General features: G+C 50.2%; 1 protein-coding gene across 7 annotated transcripts in view; it reads left to right on the top strand.

Moving 5' to 3' along the window:
* Positions 1 to 19,070, top strand: part of KMT2D (lysine methyltransferase 2D) — a 610,975-nt gene that overhangs the window by 209,480 nt on the left and 382,425 nt on the right. The window lies entirely within an intron of this gene.

The raw sequence follows: 19,070 nt of genomic DNA, 5'->3' as shown, positions 1-19,070 counted from the left end.
TCCCTGCACAAGCAGCGAGACAAGTTAGCCATGGACGCCTTTGCTCGCCCCTGGAACTCAGGCCTCTTATACCCATGTCCCCCGATACCGCTCATAACCAGGACTTTCGTGAAGCTACGACAGGACAAAGGATCAATGATACTCATAGCCCCATATTGGCCTCGACAAGTGTGGTTTCTCATACTTCTCGACCTCTCTATCAGAGAACTAATTCGCCTGGGCGCACACCCACTCTCATAACTCAGAACCAAGGCATATTACGCCATCCAAACCTTCAGACCCTATCCCTCTCAGCTTGGATGTTGAAAGCTTGATCCTTCAACCGCTCAACCTTTCAACTGACGTCTCTTACGTACTAGTAGCTTCACGAAAGCCTTCCACACAAAAGTCCTATAGTTCTAAGTGGAAAAGATTTACCATATGGTGCACACAAAAAGGTGTAGACCCTTTCTCCTGCCCCACTCCATCTTTATTAGACTATCTCTGCCACATTTAAGACTCTGATCTCTAGACCTCTTTGGTGAGGGTACACCTGAGTGCCATCTCAGCATACCACAAGGGAGTAGGGGATGCCACGGTAACAGCACAACCCCTAGTGAGTAGATTTTATGAGGAGTCTATTACAACTTAAGCCCCCTTTACAGCCACCAGTCACTGAATGGGACCTAAATATAGTCCTTACAAGACTCATGCGCTCCCCGTTTGAGCCTATAGATTCCTTTGATGTTAAAGTTCTTACATGGAAAGTACTCTTTCTAGTAGCCATTACATCCACTAGATGGGTTAGTGAGTTACAAGCACTTGTTACATACTCACCCTATACCAGGTTCCTACATGACTGGGTGGTACTCCGTATTCACCCTAAATTCCTTCCTAAAGTAGTTACTGACTTCCACTTGAATCAGTCTATAGTCTTGCCCACATTTTTTCCAAGACCTCACTCTCACCAAGGCGAGAAGGTTTTGCACACTTTGGACTGTAAACGTGCACTTGCCTTTTACCTAGACTGCACTGCAGTCTATAGAAAATCCACCCAACTCTTTGTTTCTTTTGACAAAAACAAACCAGGAGTTGCAGTGGGCAAACAAACTCTAATTGGCTAGCAGACTGTATCGGATTCTCCTATGACAATGCAGGTCTTCCTCTCCAGGGACAAGTGAAGGCGCACTCAGTGAGAGCCATGGCAACCTCAGCAGCACACTATCATTCAGTGCCGATTGCTGACATCTGCAGGGCTGCAACATGGAGCTCTCCACACATTTGCATCCCATTACACTTGGACAAGGAAGGACGCCAAGATTCAGCCTTTGGCCAATTTGTCTTAAAGAACTTGTTTCCAGTATAGCCTTAACTCCTTCCATATCCACCTGCTGTGATTCAGGCTGCCTCATTTTTTTCCCCAACAGTACACCAGTTGTTGTGCCTGTTGCACAAGTTATGTGCTGTTGGTTCAATTACAATATGACTCTGCCTGTAGCTTGCTAGTCACCCATATGTGAGGACTACCATCCTGCTTGTCCTGGGATAATGCAGAGTTGCTTACCTGTAATAGGTGTTATCCCAGTACAGCAGGATGTAGTCCTCACGAAACCCACCCGCCACCCCGCAGAGTTGGGTCTGAAAAGTTTTATTTTATTTTTCGCTCACACCTTTTGCTACAAACAAGACTGAAGGGAGACCCCTGTGGCCCGAGGGATAATGGCATGCTGGGCATGCTCAGTGTGCCAGTCAATGTTTCTAGAAACTTTGACATTTTTCCGTGATATGGCTCCAGCCAGTGACGTCACCCATATGTGAGGACTACATCCTGCTGTCCTGGGATAACACCTGTTACAGGTAAGCAACTCTGCTTTCTTTTTGTAGAACCCAATTCTCTTCCTGCCTAGACCTCTTTGTGGGTCGGCTGCCTTACAGGTAAAAGGGAGAGAGGTGGTGCTTTCAGCACTGTGTGATTTTCCCCTCTTTGTCCTGTTTGGACAGCCTATAGTTTGGGAATCACCCATGTGTGACGACTACCATAAGAACAAGAAATTGCCATCCTAGGTCAGATCAAGGGTCCATCAAGCCCAGCATCCTGTTTCCAACAGTGGCCAATCCAGGCTACAAGTACCTGGCAAGTACCCAAACACATCCTGCTTGTCTTTGGAGAAAGCAGAGTTGCTTACTTGTAACAGGTGTTCTCAGAAAACAGCAGGATGTTTGTCCTCACAAAACCCACCTGCCTTCCCTGGAAGTTGATTTCTCCTTGTATGAGCTATATCATGGCTGAGGGACTGCCTAGGGGGTAAGGTGTTAACTGCAGTTGCACATGCTCAGTAGGGCATGTTTGAAAGTTGTAGAATCTTTGAGATCAAAGTTCCAAACCGGGGCTCCATCCGATGAGGTCACCATGTGTGAGGACTGCCATCCTGCTGTCCTCGGAGAACATATATAACATATAAGCAACTCTGCTATATCTTGTTCTGTGACAGGGAACCAGCCTCCTGTTAAGACAATCTTGTTGGGGGTCCAGTAGCTTACGCACACCTTTGTTACCACATTCCATACATGGAGATAACCTAGTCTTATAATTAGCAACTGTTTGTTTAACCTACATTAGGCACTGTATCTTTTACTTTTACTTACATTAGGCAATGTATCTTTACTGGTTAACCCCATATTTACTTATCCAAGTTATATCGACCTGTTCTTTGTAAGACATTTACTTGTCAATGTTATTGTTCTGTTAAAATGTAAACCGAATTGATCAGTAATTCTGTTATTGGAAAGTCGGTATATAAAAATGCTAAATAAATAAATAATAAATAAATGGAGAGACGGGACACTCCTGCTGATAAAGCAAGAGGCATCATTACACCATTTTGCACCATTGTCGAAAGGTGCTGGGCATGCATGTCAGTGGCATCTCTAGACAGAAGAACCTCTTAAGTAAGAGAGAAATCCCTGGACAGTTTCAACTGTCTAATAAAATTACCACTAAAATTATTCAAGAACATCAATTCAATACAAATTCTATATGGGAGTGGGACAAAATCCCAATATAAACCCTGCACCTCAAGTTCTAATTTAAATATCCTGTATTTACAGAAACTCCCCCAACAAAGGGTGCAAAGTGGAGCAGGGTCAATTTCCCTTTACCATTCACCATTAAAAACAAAAAAAAAATTTCAGATTCTGGTTTTACCTCAGTAACAGCATCGTGAATGCCCTCTACTACCAGGAGCATTATATAATACAAAATTCTGCAAAAAAAAAAAAAAAAGTACTGGAGTGAAGGAATAGCCTAGTGGTTAGAGTAGCAGGCATGAACCAGGAGACCAGTCCCACTGTCGCTCATTGTGACCTTGGGCAAGTCACTTTACCCTCCATTGCTTCAGGTACAAAGTAGATTGTAAGCCCTCTGGGAATAGGGAAATTCTTCCAGGACAGCAGGATGTTAGCCCTCACGAAATCTGCCCGCCACCCTGCGGAGTTGGGTTCGCTTTTGTTTTATTTTTCTCTCATATTTTTGCTACAAACGAGACTGAAGGGGGATCCCTGGTGGCTGCAGGGTTAGTGGCATGCTGAGCATGCTCAACGTGCCAGTCAAAGTTTCACTTAGACAAAAGTATCCTGTGCTGGCCTCCATCTGATGTCACCCATCTGTGCGGATTAACATCCTGCTTTTCTGGGAGAACACCTGTTCCCTGCACGTACCAGGATCAGTCCAGGACACCTGGGTTGTGACTCCGCACCAGTAGATGGAGACAGAGCAAAACTTGTCGGGTTGAGTCATATATGACCCTGTGCCAGTCACAGCCTCTCAGTCTTACTCTGTCTCCAGTAGATGGTGCAGGTGCAGTCACAGCCCTGCCTGACCTGATTTTGGCAGTTAGTCAGGGTTTGTTTTATCGGTTTTAGATAAGCCTAGTTTGTAGTTTTTGTTCCAAATTGGGTTTTATTTCTTTTAGTCCCGGCCGCCCTGCCTCCCAGGGGGGTTGAGAGGTTCTGAGGGGACCACCCCCCCCCCCCCTGGTCGAGGCCGCTGCTAGGGTCGAGGACCCGGCTTAGCTAGTGGCAGCGTCAGGGGTGACACCGGGGAGCCCGGTTCACTCACCCCTGCAGGAAGAAGGGCTCCAGAACCAGGGACAGCGACAAGCTTGTAAAAAAAAAAAAAAAAAAAGAGGTTTGCTGCTTTTATTTTTGTCGGCTCTCCGTTGCCTTGCGTTGCCGCTCCGTTCCTCTCGGGGGGGGGGGGGGGGGGGGGCATCGTCGGCAGGGGGAAGGTCGCCGGATTATTTTATTTTAATTATTTTAATTTCGGCGCGTGTCTCTGTTTTTTTTTGTTTTCCCGCGGTCGCCGGCATGCCGCATGGTGCGACGTGTAGGGCCTGCGGCTCGGCGTGAGTGCGCGTGCCTGTCCCGGGACGGCCTTTGCTCAGCCTGTGTCCCGGGAGATGAGGGGTCGTCTGGGGCACCTCGGGGGGGGCTCGCTCCAGGGTTGCGCGATCGCCGCCGCGAGGTGGGGGCTCCTCAGATAGGCCCCAGGACCTGTTCCCGCTTAGTGCAGGAGTGGCGGCCATCTTGGCCACCGGCCGCAAAATTGCGCGGGAGACTGTGGGGGCTTCGGCTTTGCCTCCCGCGCTTTCCCCGCAGCAGGGCACGGCGGGGGAGGTCGGTTCGGAGGGGCTTCGGTCCCGGGGGGATTCCGTTGGCGATTCGTCGGATTCAGGCTCCTTCTCGGAGGATTTTGCGCTTTTACTGCGCAAAGTCCTCAGATACAAGCGCAGCAAGCGCAGACGGGGGGAGTCTCTCGTGAAAGTTCTCTCAAGGCCCCACCGAGGAAGAGAAAAGCTAGGAAAGCTGCGGAGAGCGCACAGGAGCCGTCCTGGGGGAAGCGGCTCCCACGCGGGGTGCCGCAGGAGTCGGATTCAGCAGATTCCTCCGGGGCGGATACGGATTCTTCCGAGGAGCCCCTGAGGGGGGCCGAGGAGGGGGTGGCGGACGGGTCTGCCCAGCCCAGTGCGGGAAAAGGAGCACAGGCCGTCGATGGGGATGACCCCAAGGTAGTCCGCCTGTTCCGCAGGGAGGAACTGTCGCCTCTCATCCCGGCCATTCTCCAGGAGCTGGGGATTGAGGCCCCACCTGTGGTGGTCCGCCAAGAGGCCAACATGGATCCCGTTCTGCTAGGTCTGACAGGGCCGGCAGTTGCTTTTCCATTTTATTTTTCGTCGACGGATATCCTATTCCGGGAATGGGATACTCCGGAGCTAGGTTTGAAAGTCAGCAAGGCCATGGATAAGCTCTACCCATTGCCAGAAGAGGCGCTGGAGCTTCTCAGGCTCCCAAAAGTGGATTCAGCGGTGTCCGCAGTCACGAAGAGGTCTACCATCCCGGTCACGGGAGCAACGGCCCTCCGGGATATTCAAGACAGGAAGTTGGAGGTACAACTTAAGAAGATTTTTGAGGTATCCGCCCTAGGGGTGCGGGCTGCAATCTGCACTAACTTCGCTATGCGAGCTAGCCTGCGCTGGGCCCAGGTCCTTCAAGCGAATGCGGGTCTGTCTGCGGATGAGGCTGCTCAGGCAGACAGATTGGAGGCGGCAATAGCGTATGGGGCAGATGCGCTTCACGATCTTCTGCGCACGTCAGCTAGGTCCATGGTGGCGGCGGTGTCGGCGCGCCATCTCCTATGGCTGCGCAACTGGGCAGCGGATGGCTCTTCCAAGGCTCACCTCGGGGCACTACCCTTCAAGGGGAAATTGCTGTTTGGCAAGGAGTTGGACGATTTAATGGTTTCCCTGGGTGAGAACAGGGCATTTAAACTGCCTGAGGATAGGGCCAGGACGCGGTCTTTGTTTCCTGGCAGGTCCCATTTTCGGGGGCCCAGGAAGTCGCAGCCTCAAAGATCCACCGGGCCTTCGTACAGGCCGTCCTCCTCTCGAAACACTCAGTGGCAGCAGTCCTTTCGGGGGAAACGTTACGGCAGACAAGGAGGGGCCCCGCCGGGTGCGGGGTCCAAGCCTTCCCAATGAAGTTCGGCCGGCCCATCCCTCGTCGCGGCCTCAGCAAGTCATCCCAAACGTGGAGGCGCGGTTAACCTTATTTTTCGAGGAATGGGCCAGCATGACGTCGGATCAGTGGGTCCTCGACGTGATAAGACATGGCTACGCGTTAGATTTTGCTCGCATCCCAGCGGACAAATTCCTGGTCTCGCCCTGCAAGGACCCCAGGAAGAGGGCGGCGGTTCTAGACACCATCCAACGACTGGAAAGCCTGGAAGCCATTTCCCCCGTCCCTGTCAATCAGCACGGCAAGGGACGCTACTCCATTTACTTCATAGTCCCCAAGAAAGACGGCATTTCAAGACCAATCCTGGATCTAAAAGGAGTCAACAGGTGCTTTCGCGTTCCTCACTTCAAAATGGAGACAATTCGTTCGGTGGTCGCGTCGGTGCGCCCAGACGAATTCCTGGCTTCCCTAGATCTCACAGAAGCGTACCTTCACGTGGCCATTCAGCCATCGTTCCAGCGGTTCCTACGGTTCTGCATCCTGGGAAGGCACTTCCAGTTCCGGGCTCTCCCGTTTGGCCTCGCAACAGCTCCTCGGACATTCACGAAAGTGGTGGTAGTGGCGGCGCAGTTGCGTCGGGAAGGCCTTCTGGTCCACCCTTACCTCGACGATTGGCTGATTCGGGCGAAGTCAGAGAGTCAGTGTCGGCAGGCGGTGGCCAGGGTACTTCAGCTCTTGCAGTCCCTGGGCTGGGTGGTCAACTACAACAAGAGTCAACTGGCACCCACCCAGTCCTTGGAATATCTTGGAGCCGTTTTCGACACGAAACAGGGCAAGGTGGTCCTATCCCAAGAACGGATATGCAAGCTGCAGTCTCAGGTGCGGCGTCTTTTGTCCCTATGCCGTCTGCGATTACCTGACGGTTCTGGGGTCTATGGCCTCCACGCTTGCGTTGGTCCCTTGGGCGTTCGCTCACCTGCGGCCGTTGCAGTCCTCGTTGCTATCCCGCTGGAAGCCAGTTTCAGAGGATTTCCACCTACCGCTCCCACTCGCGGGCCAGGCGCGATCCAGTCTGCTCTGGTGGCTGGATTCCAGTCATCTCTCCTGTGGAGTGTCCCTTCTGGTGCCCAACTGGACAGTGGTGACCACGGATGCCAGTCTCTCCGGCTGGGGTGCAGTTTGCCAAGGGAAGTCGGTTCAAGGTCTGTGGTCAGAGTCGCAGACCCAGTGGTCTATCAACCGACTAGAGACCAGAGCGGTCCGCCTGGCACTGCGAGCATTCCTGCCGCTGGTACGAGGAAAGGCGGTCCGAGTGTTGTCGGACAACGCAACCACCGTGGCCTACATCAATCGCCAAGGCGGGACAAGAAGCCCTCTAGTGGCGGAGGAGGCGCGGCTCTTGATGGCCTGGGCGGAGCAACATCTCAGCAATATCGTGGCGTCTCACATAGCAGGAGTCGACAACGTCCAGGCGGATTTTCTCAGCCGCCACCGCCTGGATCCCGGAGAGTGGGAGCTGGCGGACGAGGCGTTCCTCTTCATTTGCAAGAACTGGGGAATGCCCCACATGGATCTGATGGCCACGTGGCACAACGCGAAGGCCCCGAGGTTTTACAGTCGACGTCGAGAAAGGGGAGCAGAAGGGGTCGACGCGTTGGTGCTTTCCTGGCCGACGGATGTGCTACTATACGTGTTTCCGCCGTGGCCCATGATCGGCAAGATCCTGCGGCGCATAGAATTGCACCCTTCCACCGTGATCATGGTAGTGCCGGAGTGGCCGCGTGACCGTGGTTCGCAGACCTCATCCAGTTGTCGGTGGCGACTCCCCTTAGTCTCCAGAGGTTCGCGGGGCTCCTGCATCAGGGCCCCGTCTGTTTGGAGGATGCGGATCACTTCTGTCTCGCGGCTTGGCTTTTGAAAGGAATCGGTTGAAGAGAAAAGGTTACTCGGACGCAGTAGTAGCTACGCTGCTGAGGTCCAGGAAGCAGTCTACGTCCCTGGCTTATGTCCGGGTATGGGTAGTCTTTGAGGAATGGTGCGTGCAGCGGGGTCTGGATCCCACTTCCGCGGCTGTTTCCGATATTCTGGCTTTTCTCCAGGCGGGACTGGCCAAAGGCTTAGCGTGCAGTTCACTTCGGGTCCAAGTGGCGGCGCTTGGTTGTTTGCGTGGTAAGGTCCGGGGAACCTCCCTGGCTCTTCACCCGGATATTTCCCGTTTCCTTCGGGGGGCTAAACACCTCCGTCCTCCGTTGCGTCCACCTTGTCCGTCTTGGAACCTCAACTGGGTTCTCTCCGCCTTATGCTCAGCGCCGTTTGAGCCCTTGAAGTGCGCTACAGTCAAGGATCTCACGTTGAAGACCGTATTCCTGGTGGCGATTGCGTCAGCACGCCGTGTTTCGGAATTGCAGGCGCTGTCCTGTAGGGAGCCGTTTTTGCGCATTTCCGATTCAGGGGTTTTCCTTGCGGACGGTCCCTTCCTTTCTGCCTAAAGTCGTGTCGGCCTTTCATGTGAATCAATCCGTTGAGCTTCCCGCTTTCGCGGTCGGGGAGTCTTCGGACCCAAAAACGAGAGAATTACGAAAACTTGATGTGCGGAGGTCTCTTCTTCACTATCTAGAGGTCACTAATCCTTTTCGGGTGACGGATCATCTGTTTGTACTAACTTCGGGCCCAAAGAAAGGTTCTGCAGCGTCCCGTACGACGATCGCCCGTTGGCTCAAGGAGGCCATTGGCTCCGCGTACATAGTGCGGGGAAAACCACCGCCTGTGGGTCTTAGGGCTCATTCGATGCGGTCCCACGCTGCTTCTTGGGCGGAATCTTCTCAGGTGTCGCCTCGAGATTTGTAGGGCGGCTACCTGGAAGTCGTTGCATACCTTCATTAGACATTACCGGCTGGATGTTCAGGCTACTGAGGCCGGAGGGTTTGGAGAGAGGGTACTCCGAGCGGGACTCTCTGCTTCCCACCCTCGGTAAGTTGGCTCTGGTACATCCCAGGTGTTCTGGACTGATCCTGGTACGTACAGGGAAAGGAAAATTAGTTTCTTACCTGATAATTTTCGTTCCTGTAGTACCAAGGATCAGTCCAGGATCCCGCCCGCAGTGCTACGCTAAAGTAACGGAGAGTCCGCTCATCGTTGTTTACGTCAGCTAACCGCTTGTTTGTTTCGCTCTCCCGGTTGGGGAGTCTGGTTCCCGAAGGGGTTTGGAATTATTTCCGTTTAAATAGCAAGTTTTGTAAGGTAGCCATGGTTGCCTTATTGGGTTTCTACTTTGACATTACGTATGACTGAGGGGCTGTGACATTACGTATGACTGAGGGGCTGTGACTCCGCACCAGTAGATGGAGACAGAGCAAAACTTGTCGGGTTGAGTCATATGACTCAACCCGACAAGTTTTGCTCTGTCTCCATCTACTGGTGCGGAGTCACAACCCAGGTGTCCTGGACTGATCCTTGGTACTACAGGAACGAAAATTATCAGGTAAGAAACTAATTTTCCTTTACAGGTAAGCAACTCTGCTGTTTCACACACGCATGTGCACTCTCTCACACACGCATGCTCTCTCTTTTCCTGGAATCTGCAGGAATTGGGGGGGGGGGGATAGGGGGTTGTGTGGTCTCACTCAGGCTGCTGGAAGGATGGGATGCATCAGTGGCCTATAGAGCCTCTTCTTTCTGGGTCAGCAGCCTGTCTGGACTCTTCTTTCTCATATACACATTATTTATACATATGTTCCCTGTACGTACCCGGATCAATCCAGACAGTGGGTTATGTCCCCCTTCCAGCAGATGGAGTCGGAGAAAACTCGTAGGGTGCCCTCATATAAGCAGGTGCACCCTCTGCGCCCTCTTCAGTATTCTTCTGACTCCAGCAGATGCAAGTGTTAAAACCTGCGGTTCCCCCTCTTTACTTTTATAGATAGAACATTAGCCTTTCTATTTTCTCTTTTGCTCTTGTTCATTCTGAGGATGGATCGAGTTTAATACAAAAAAAAAAATAATAGAGAAAGCAGTTAGTTGCAGCTCTCGGTGCTTAAGCACTAAGGAGCTTGCAGGCAGAACTGTTTCCATTTCTACCTTGTATTCTTCTTGTGGGTAAGTTCTGTCTCATTTTCTCCACAGATTGTAAATATTTTCGAATTCTTTGGGGTGAAGTTGGTGGTCCAACCTTTCCCCCTTTACCAACGCCTAGCTGCCCTGAGAAGCCGCATTCCTCGGGGCAGTTTCAGCATTCTCACTAACACTCACCGGCATGATCACATTACCCCTTCACTGGCTCCCAGTAGCCTCTAGGATAATATATAATATATAAATCCCTCACCCTCATACACAAAGCCATCCATAACCAAAACATGCAACGATTCCCTGAACATGTCTCCCTTCGTAAACCCACCAGGCCAACAAGAGCACAACACCAAGCGAAACGCCAGACACCCTCTCCCAAACTTACTAAGCATGTCACCACTAGAGAGCGCTCATTCATCATAGCAGGAACTACCCATTGGAACAAAATGCCCTCTCACCTATGCCAGGAACCATGCCATAAGAAATTCAAACAGAATCTTAAAACCTGGCTATTCAAAATAGCATACCCTGACTGACTCAATGCTTCCTGATTTCCTGATTTTCCCCCCTTTACCACACTGATTTCTGAACCCCCCTCACGTCCCCCCCGTTCTCTTTCCCTGCCCCTTCCCCCTTTCCCCCTGGGTCCCGCCTCCCGCCGTTCCTATAATTTCGCTGGTGTACCTCACCATGGCATATCCCCTTTGTCCTGCACTAACTCGTCATACGGGTTAACTCCACTAGTTGAGCTCTGAATTTTTACCAAATATTGATTCCCCTTGTTGAACTCCTATTCTTAACCAAAATATTTATCCTTTCCCTGTTTTCCTATTTTGAAATGTCCATGTTAGTCCAATCTCTGTTAGATATGAAACTTACTGTAAAGCCTGTTGCTATGTTATTTTATTTATTTATTTATTTAACAGTTTTTTTATACTGACCTTCATAGTAAATTACCATATCGGATCGGTTTACAGTTTAACAAAGGGAAAAAACTAGAGTAACAAATTCACGTAAACGAAAGATAACAATAAGTAGGAATAAGTCAAAGTTACAATCAACAGGGGGAGAGAACTTGGAAGCTTGCAACAAGCTGGAAAGAAGAAAGGCCGGTAAAAGTATTTTTACCATAGAGTTAAAATGAACCGACGTGATGTTGTTAACGTGCTGCGGTATATAAAAACCCTTAAATAAAATTCCTCTGCTCGAAGGAAATAATTTATTAATCAAGAGAGGGAGTTACTAAGGCGTTGGTTTTTCCTCAGAGCGGAGGTTTTTGCTTACCCGCTCTCTCTCCACGGTGATTCTCGGCAGCTCTCTGCTTTTCTCCCTCCCCCCATGCTGCGATTTTCACGATTTGGTGCCTGTGGAGAGCCCGGATCCTGGCTCTCTAGAGAAGGCATATGCTCAAGGTGCTTCCCCGGCGGGGAGGGTCCCTTGGCACTGGCTCCTCGCGCGGCAGCGCGGTCTCAGACATGCTGGACTCTGGGGGGGGCGGTCGCGGCCGCCCCATTCCCATCTGATGCGGGAACGGTGGCCATTTTAGATTCTGTGCTGGCGGCTCCAGCGTAGCCCTCTGAGGATTTAGACACAGGAATTTCACCACCGCCGATCTCGACCCCTGTGAAACCTCTGGACCTGGCTACACCTTCGGGAGCAACTTCAGGCCCCCCCCCCCCCCCCCCCCCCCGATATTTATTTATTTATTTGAAACTTTTATATACCGGCATTAGTAAGCATACATCATACATTTACTGTTCATTGTAAACCGGGGTGATATGTATATTATACAGGAACCTCCGGTATATAAATCCTTTAAATAAATAAATAAATACCGGTTCACATTGTAACTAGTAGGCTGAAATTACAATCAACGGGGAGGGGAAACAGGGAGGAATATACATAGAGCAGGCAGGTTGAAATTAAAGCATTTAACAAGTGTAACAGGCTATTTACAGGTATATACATGGAGGCTTAAGCAGGATACTGACAGGAGCCTATATACAAAAGGGTACCAGTTAGGTGAGGGCTGGTCGGGGGGGGGAGGGGTGAGGGTTAGTCTGGGTAGGCTTGTTGAAAGAGCCACGTCTTAAGTTTTTTTCTGAACTTGGAGTAGCATGGTTCAAGCCTGAGGAAGGTGGGGAGGGCGTTCCATTGTTTGGGTCCTGCAATGGATGGTGCGCGGTCCCTAGTTGTGGAGAGGGGGGCTTTTTTTAAAGGGGGTATAGAGAGGGTGCCTTTGTTGACAGATCGAATGGGTCGTTCAGAGCGTATGGGACAGAAGGGTTCGTCAAGCCAGTTAGTTATACGAGTGGATGGATTTGTGTACTATGGTTAGGATTTTAAAGAGAATACGGGATGCGACAGGGAGCCAGTGGAGTTCTTTGAGTATGGGGGTGATGTGATCAGCTTTCCGTGAGTTGGTGATAACCCTGGCAATGGCATTTTGGAACATTTGTAAGGGTTTGATGGTGGATGAGGGTAGACCGAGGAGGAGGAGGGCATTACAATAGTCAAGCTTTGAGGAAAGGGTAGCTTGGACGACAAGCTCTTCCCCCCCCCCCCCCCCCCCCCCGGGCTTTTTTCAACAGACTTTATCCTCCTATTACATAATGCTTATTTAGCCAGATTGCAGCAACAGCAAAATCCAGTTCCAGGATATTGCGGGGTCAAGGTCCTCAGGATATTTGGGGGGGGGGGGGGCAGGGTCTACCCCGGGGTCCTCCAGGATCTGGCTGGTTCCCCATCCTGTTTTGCCTGCCCCTGCACCTGATGATCCGACGTCTCAGATGCAGGTTGAAGGAGATGACCCTAGGAATCCTGCACCTTTTCCAGCGGGATGAACTGGACCCCTTAATTCCTCATGTCCTAAAAGAATTGGATATTGAGGCTCCTGAGCCCACCCCTGGCACCAGTGGAGCAGCTAAGAAAGGGGATCCTGTCTTGGCAGGACTTCGCCCGCCACCAAAAGTTTTTCTTTCCATGAGATGCTTCTCCTTTCTACGAGATGCTGTCCAGAGAATGGGATACTCCTGATGTCACTCTGAGTGTCCAGGGCTATGGACAAACTTAACCCACTTCCGGAAGAGTACCTGGATCTTCTCAAGGTTCCCAAAGTGGAAGTGTCTGTCTCTGCTGTCACTAGACGAACGACCATTCCGGTCACTGGTGGAGCCGCTCTCCGGGATCTTCAAGACCGCAAGCTGGAGGCATAACTCAAAAGAATTTTTGAGGTGTCCCCCCTGGGAGTAAGGGCCACTGTTGTAGTTCACTCATGCAAAGTGCAGGTCTCAGATTTATTTATTTATTTATTTATTTAGCATTTGTTTATATACCGAGGTATAGCATACATTGCCTTCACTCCGGTTTACAATACAACAACCGGTTACATTTAAATTCATAATAATAATAATAAAGTGACAAAAAAGGTGGTTTCAACAACTGTTTAGTGCACAACAGCTACCTCCGGATGAAGCGCAGCAGGCAGAACATCTGGAATCTGTCATAGCGTATGGGGCGGTTGCTCTATACGACCTCCTCCAGGTTCTGGCCAGATCAATGATTTCAGTGGTCTGCTAGACGCCTCGTCTGGCTAAGGAATTGGTCAGCGGAGTCCTCTTTCAAGACTCAGTTGAGGTCTTTGCCCTTCAAGGGGAAGTTGCTTTTTGGAGAAGATCTGGACCAGATCATTAAATCTCTCGGAGAGAACAAGGTGCATAAGTTGCCTGAGGATCGCCCTCGGACTTCCAGGACGTTCAGCTCCACCAGAAGCCGTTTCGGAGGACAGCGACGTTTTTGCCAGTCCAGACAGGTCTCCAAGAGGCCGCCCTTGTCTCTCTCCCAATCCTGGTCTCATTTGTTTCGGGGCCAGAGGCCAACCCGGGATGGTCTCTCCCAGACTGTCCCTTCCAATCTTCCCAATGAAGGTGTTGCCGGCCCACTCTTGGACCCCCAGGATAAGGGGGCGTATCTCCCTTTTCTACGAGGAGTGGGTCAAGATTACCTCGGATCTCTGGGTGCTGGATATTGTAAAACACGGCTACGCTTTAGAATTTTCTCGCCACCTAAGGGACAGGTTCCTCTTTCCTCCATGCGGACCAGTGAAGAAGCAGTTCATAGTGCTTCAGACGCTCGACCGTCTCCTAGATCTGGGAGCAATCCTTCCGGTACCACCGACGGAACAAGGGTCAGGCCATTATCCAGTTTACTTCGTAGTTCCCAAGAAGGAAGAGGGGTCCTTCCGTCCAATTCACCACCTCAAGAGGGTCAACAGAGCCCTCAAGATTCCTCGCTTCCGGATGGAAACATTGCGTTCCGTCATTGCGGCGGTTCACCAAGGAGAGTTTCTAGCTTCCTTGGACCTAACAGAGGCCTATCTACACAACCCTATCTTCAAGGACCACCTGCTTTTTCTGCGCTTCAAGATCCTCCGTCAACATTTTCAGTTTCAGGCCCTGCCTTTCGGCCTAGCGACTGCTCCCCACACTTTCACCAAAGTAATGGTGGTGGTGGCGGCAGCCCTGCGAAGAGAGGGAATCCTGGTGCATCCCTATCTGGACAACTGGCTCATCCGAGCGATGTCCAGGAAACTGTGTCAGCAGGCCATCGACAGAGTCCTACGACTCCTCCGCTCTCTAGGTTGGATTGTCAATCTCGCCAAGAGCAGCCTCACTCCCTCGCAGTCGCTGGACACCTTGGGAATGTGCTTCGATAACAGTGTGGGCAAGGTTTTTCTTCGCCCGGTCCCTCATCTTCCAGATACAACGCTTCAGTTGCCTCCCGCTCCCCACAGCATGGGACTATCTTCAGATACTGGGCTCTATGGCCTCAACTATCGACTTGGTTCTTTGGGCTTTTGCGCATATGCAACCATTACAGAGAGCCTTACTCTCCCGCTGGAAACCAGTGTCCCAGGAGTTTCAAGCCCTCCTGCCACTGTCAGATTTGGCCAAGGACAGCCTGATCTGGTGGCTCAGTCTGGAGCATTTATTGCAGGAAGTAAACTTGGAGGTCCCTCAGTGGGTGATCATCACCACAGACACCAGCCTCTCCGGCTGGGGGGGCTATATGTCACATGCAATTGGCTCAGGGCCAGTGTACGTCAGTTCAGGCGACCTGGCCGATAAATCGACTGGAAACCAGAGCAGTTTGTCTAGCGTTGAAACGCTTCCTCCCCCTAGTTCATCATCAAGCTGTAAAGATACTCTCTGACAACGCGACCACAGTGGCGTACATCAATCGTCAAGGAGGAACAAGGAGCCCATCATGTGTCTCAGGAAGTGGACAAGTTGATAGCTTGGGCAGAGCTTCACCTGTCTCGCCTAGCAGCTTCCCACATTGCGGGAGTGGACAATGTCCAAGTAGATTTCTTAAGCCATCAACACTTAGATCGTGGGGAGTAGGAACTCTCCAAGGACGCAGTAACACTTCTCTTTCGCCGGTGGGGGACCCCTCACATGGACCTGAAGGAATGCGAAGGCCCCACGCTTCTTCTGTCGCAGAAGGGAGCACGGTGCAGAAGGAGCGGATGCGCTGGTCCTCCCATGGCTGCGACACCTCCTGCTTATACGTGTTTCCTCCCTGGCCCACAAAGAGAGCGAGAGAGAATAAAACGCTGAAAGCTGTACACATAAAATCTTCATACAGCACTAGCACATTATATGTATGTATGTCATGGTCTGTCTTTTGCACCTTTTAAATTAAATGTATATTTTAACAGTCTTTATCTTAGTCACAGGTCAGATTAATCATCACTAAACTCTTAGCCATTACTATGAAACGATGTCACCGAGATCATGAGGCAACTCCTTTCTAATAATAGGAACATTTGCGTATACATTGTACTATATATGCCTATATGTGAACCGTTGTGACGGTATTCTACTAAACGACAGTATAGAAAAGATTCTAAATAAATAAATAAATAAGAAAGGTAATTCGGAGAACAGAGAACCACCAAGGACCGGTGATATTAGTGGTGCCCAAATGGCCACGAAGACCGTGGTTTGAAGACTTGATAAACCTCAAAGTGGACGGCCCACTTCGTCTGGGACATCTGCCCAGCCTTCTGTGTCGGGGTCCTGTATTTTTCGACAGGGCAAATCGCTTCTGTCTTGCGGCTTGGCTTTTGAGAGGTGCAGGTTGAGAAGACGAGATTACCAGGAGGATGTTATTTCGACTCTCCTCAAAGTCAGGAAAACTTCCACTTCTCTCTCCTATGTCCGGGTCTGGAAGGTTTTCGAAGCCTGTTGTGTGTCCATACACGTATGTCCACGTCAAGCCGCAGTAGCCCAAATCCTATCCTTCCTACAGTGAGGCCTGGAGAAAGGATTGGCCTGCAACTCACTGCGGGTTCAGGTGGCAGCCCTTGGCTCCCTCACCTGGCATCTGGATGGGGCTCTTCTTTCTTCCCATCCGGATATTGTCCAATTTTTGAAAGGTGTTAAGCTTGTGAAGCCTCTGGTTTATGCCCTATGCCCCTCTTGGTGCCTGAATTTGGTACTTCTAATCCTCAGCGGTCCTCCGTTCGAGCCGCTAAAACATGCCATTTTGAAAGATCTTACGCTCAAGACAGCCTTCCTGGTGTCCATTTCTTCTACCCGCAGGATCTCGGAACTCCAGGCTGTCTCGTGCAGGAAGCCCTACCTCCGTTTCACGGATTCGGGAGTATCCTTGTCAACAGTTCCATCTTTCCAGCCCAAGGTAGTATCGTTTTTTCATGTGAATCAATCAGTGGAACTTCCATCCTTCTCGAATAAAGCATCCAGAGAACTCTGCAGCCTTGATGTCAAGGTCATTCTTATTCGCTATCTGGAGGTGACTGATATCCGGTTATCCGACCATCTCTTTGTCCTCTGGAGTGGCCCCAAGAAGGGCAACAAGGCTTCCAAAATAACCATTGCGTGCTGGTTGAAGGAGGCAATCGCCTCAGCATACATGGGAGCAGGACGCCAACCACCAGCGGGTATTAAAGCTCACTCACTTCATGCCCAAGCCACGTCCTGGGCCGAGAGACAGGCCATCTCTCCTCAGGAGATTTGCTGTGTGGCTACCTGGAAATCGCTGCACACCTTTGCATGGCACTATCGTTTAAATATACAATCACCGGCTTTTGCCTCTTTTGGTGCCCACGTCATTCGAGCAGGGCTATCCGGGGCCCACCCTACGTAGGAAAGCTTTGGTACATCCCACTGTCTGGACTGATCCTGGTACATACAGGGAAAAGAAAATTATTCCTTACCTGCTAATTTTCATTCCTGTAGTACCGCAGATCAGTCCAGACACCCTCCTCAGAATTTCATGGGATTGGGATTGTCTTTCAGCTGACTGTTCCCGGTCACTTATGAGGCTGATTTTCCTTTTCCAGGGTTCTCTTTGCAAGTTATGGTTTGCAAAGTTTATACTTGTTCATTATTAATCGTTAGTCTGTTCTGGTTTGCTTCATCCATCCAATAGGTTAAAACACCGTCTTTAAGTTTTTAACTTGTACTTTCTATGGTAAAATTTCTTTTACCGGCCTATCTTCCTTCCAGCTTGTTGCAAGCTTCCAAGTTCTCTCCCCTTGTTGATTGTAATTTTTGACTTATTCCTACTTATTGTTATCTTTCATTTACGTGAATTTGTTACTCTTGTTGTTTTTCCCTTTGTTAAACTGTAAACCGATCCGATATGGTAATTTACTATGAAGGTCGGTATAAAAAACTGTTAAATAAATAAATAAATTTATGCTTTGATATTCTTAATACTGCAGAGGGTGCACCTGCTTATATGAGGGCGCCCTACAAGTTTTTCTCTGACTCCATCTGCTGGAAGGGGGACATAACTCACTGTCTGGACCGATCCGTGGTCCTACAGGAATGAAAGGTAGCAGGTAAGGAATAATTTTCTTTTCTTTTCTTTCTTTCTCTTTCTCTCTCTCTCTCTCAAACCCAACAATATACACACATGCTCACTCTCTTTTCTGGAGTCTGTGGGTGGGGGGGGGAGTGTGCGGTTTCCTCCTCCACTCAGGCTGCTGGCAGAATGGGGTGCACCGGCGACATGTTGAGCCTTTTCTTTCTTGGCTACCAGGATGGGGTGTGCTAGCAGCCTGTCAGGCCTCTTCTTTCTTGGTTACCAGCAAGATAGGATGCACTGGTGGCCTGTTGGGCCTTTTTTTTTTTTTTCGTGGTCGCAGACTGTTGGGATTTGCTGCAGCCTGATGGGTCTCTTCTTTCTTGGTTACCAGCTGGATGGGATGTGCTGCAGCCTGTCGGGACCTTTCTTTCTTGGTTGCCGGTTGGATAGGATGCATTGGCAGTCTGTCGTGTCTCCTCTTTGCCGCTGGCGAGATGGGATGCGCTAGCGGCTTATCAGTCCTCTTTTTTTTTTTTTTTTTTTTTGTGGTTGCTGGCAGCATGGGATGTGTTGCAGCCTGTTGGGCCTCTTCTATCGCGGCAAACTTGAGATGAGGTCTCTGGCAGCTTGTCAGACCTCTTTCACAGCACAGACCAGGCTTTCTCCTCTCATAGTTCATTTCCCGCAGACCCTCTGTTATGGTCTGGCTAACCCCAGGTTGTGAACCACTGCTCTAGAACAAGAGATCATGATACAAGACTCAGGAGCAACATCAGGAAATATTTTTTCATGGAAAGGGAGGTGCTGAAAACAAAACGAGAAATGGAATTCAAGAAAAACCTGGGATAAGCAGAGGGATCCCTAGCTGCAAAGATGTGAACGAAACGCCAAAGATCAACTTTGTTTATGGTATTGCATCAGAAATGAAGTTGGGCAGGCTAAATGGATCTTATGATTCTTATTTGCTGTCATATTCATTGTTTCTTTGTAACTGTGTAATTTAATTATACTCCATCTGGTCATACAAGACAGCATCTAAGGTTGCTGTGAATGGATGTCTTGAGGGAGAGGGAATTTCTCTGATGTTGTATTGGGTGAGAATATGAGAGATTGGGGCTGGTGGGGACACAAACGTTGAAAATAAGTTCGGATTTTACAACTCTTAGTTTTGGTCTTTC

Source organism: Rhinatrema bivittatum, chromosome 3 (assembly GCF_901001135.1).
Source record: "Rhinatrema bivittatum chromosome 3, aRhiBiv1.1, whole genome shotgun sequence".
In the NCBI taxonomy this organism is placed as follows: domain Eukaryota; kingdom Metazoa; phylum Chordata; class Amphibia; order Gymnophiona; family Rhinatrematidae; genus Rhinatrema; species Rhinatrema bivittatum.
The sequence above is the reverse complement of the archived record's forward strand: the minus strand, read 5'-3'. Positions and strand labels throughout refer to the sequence as shown.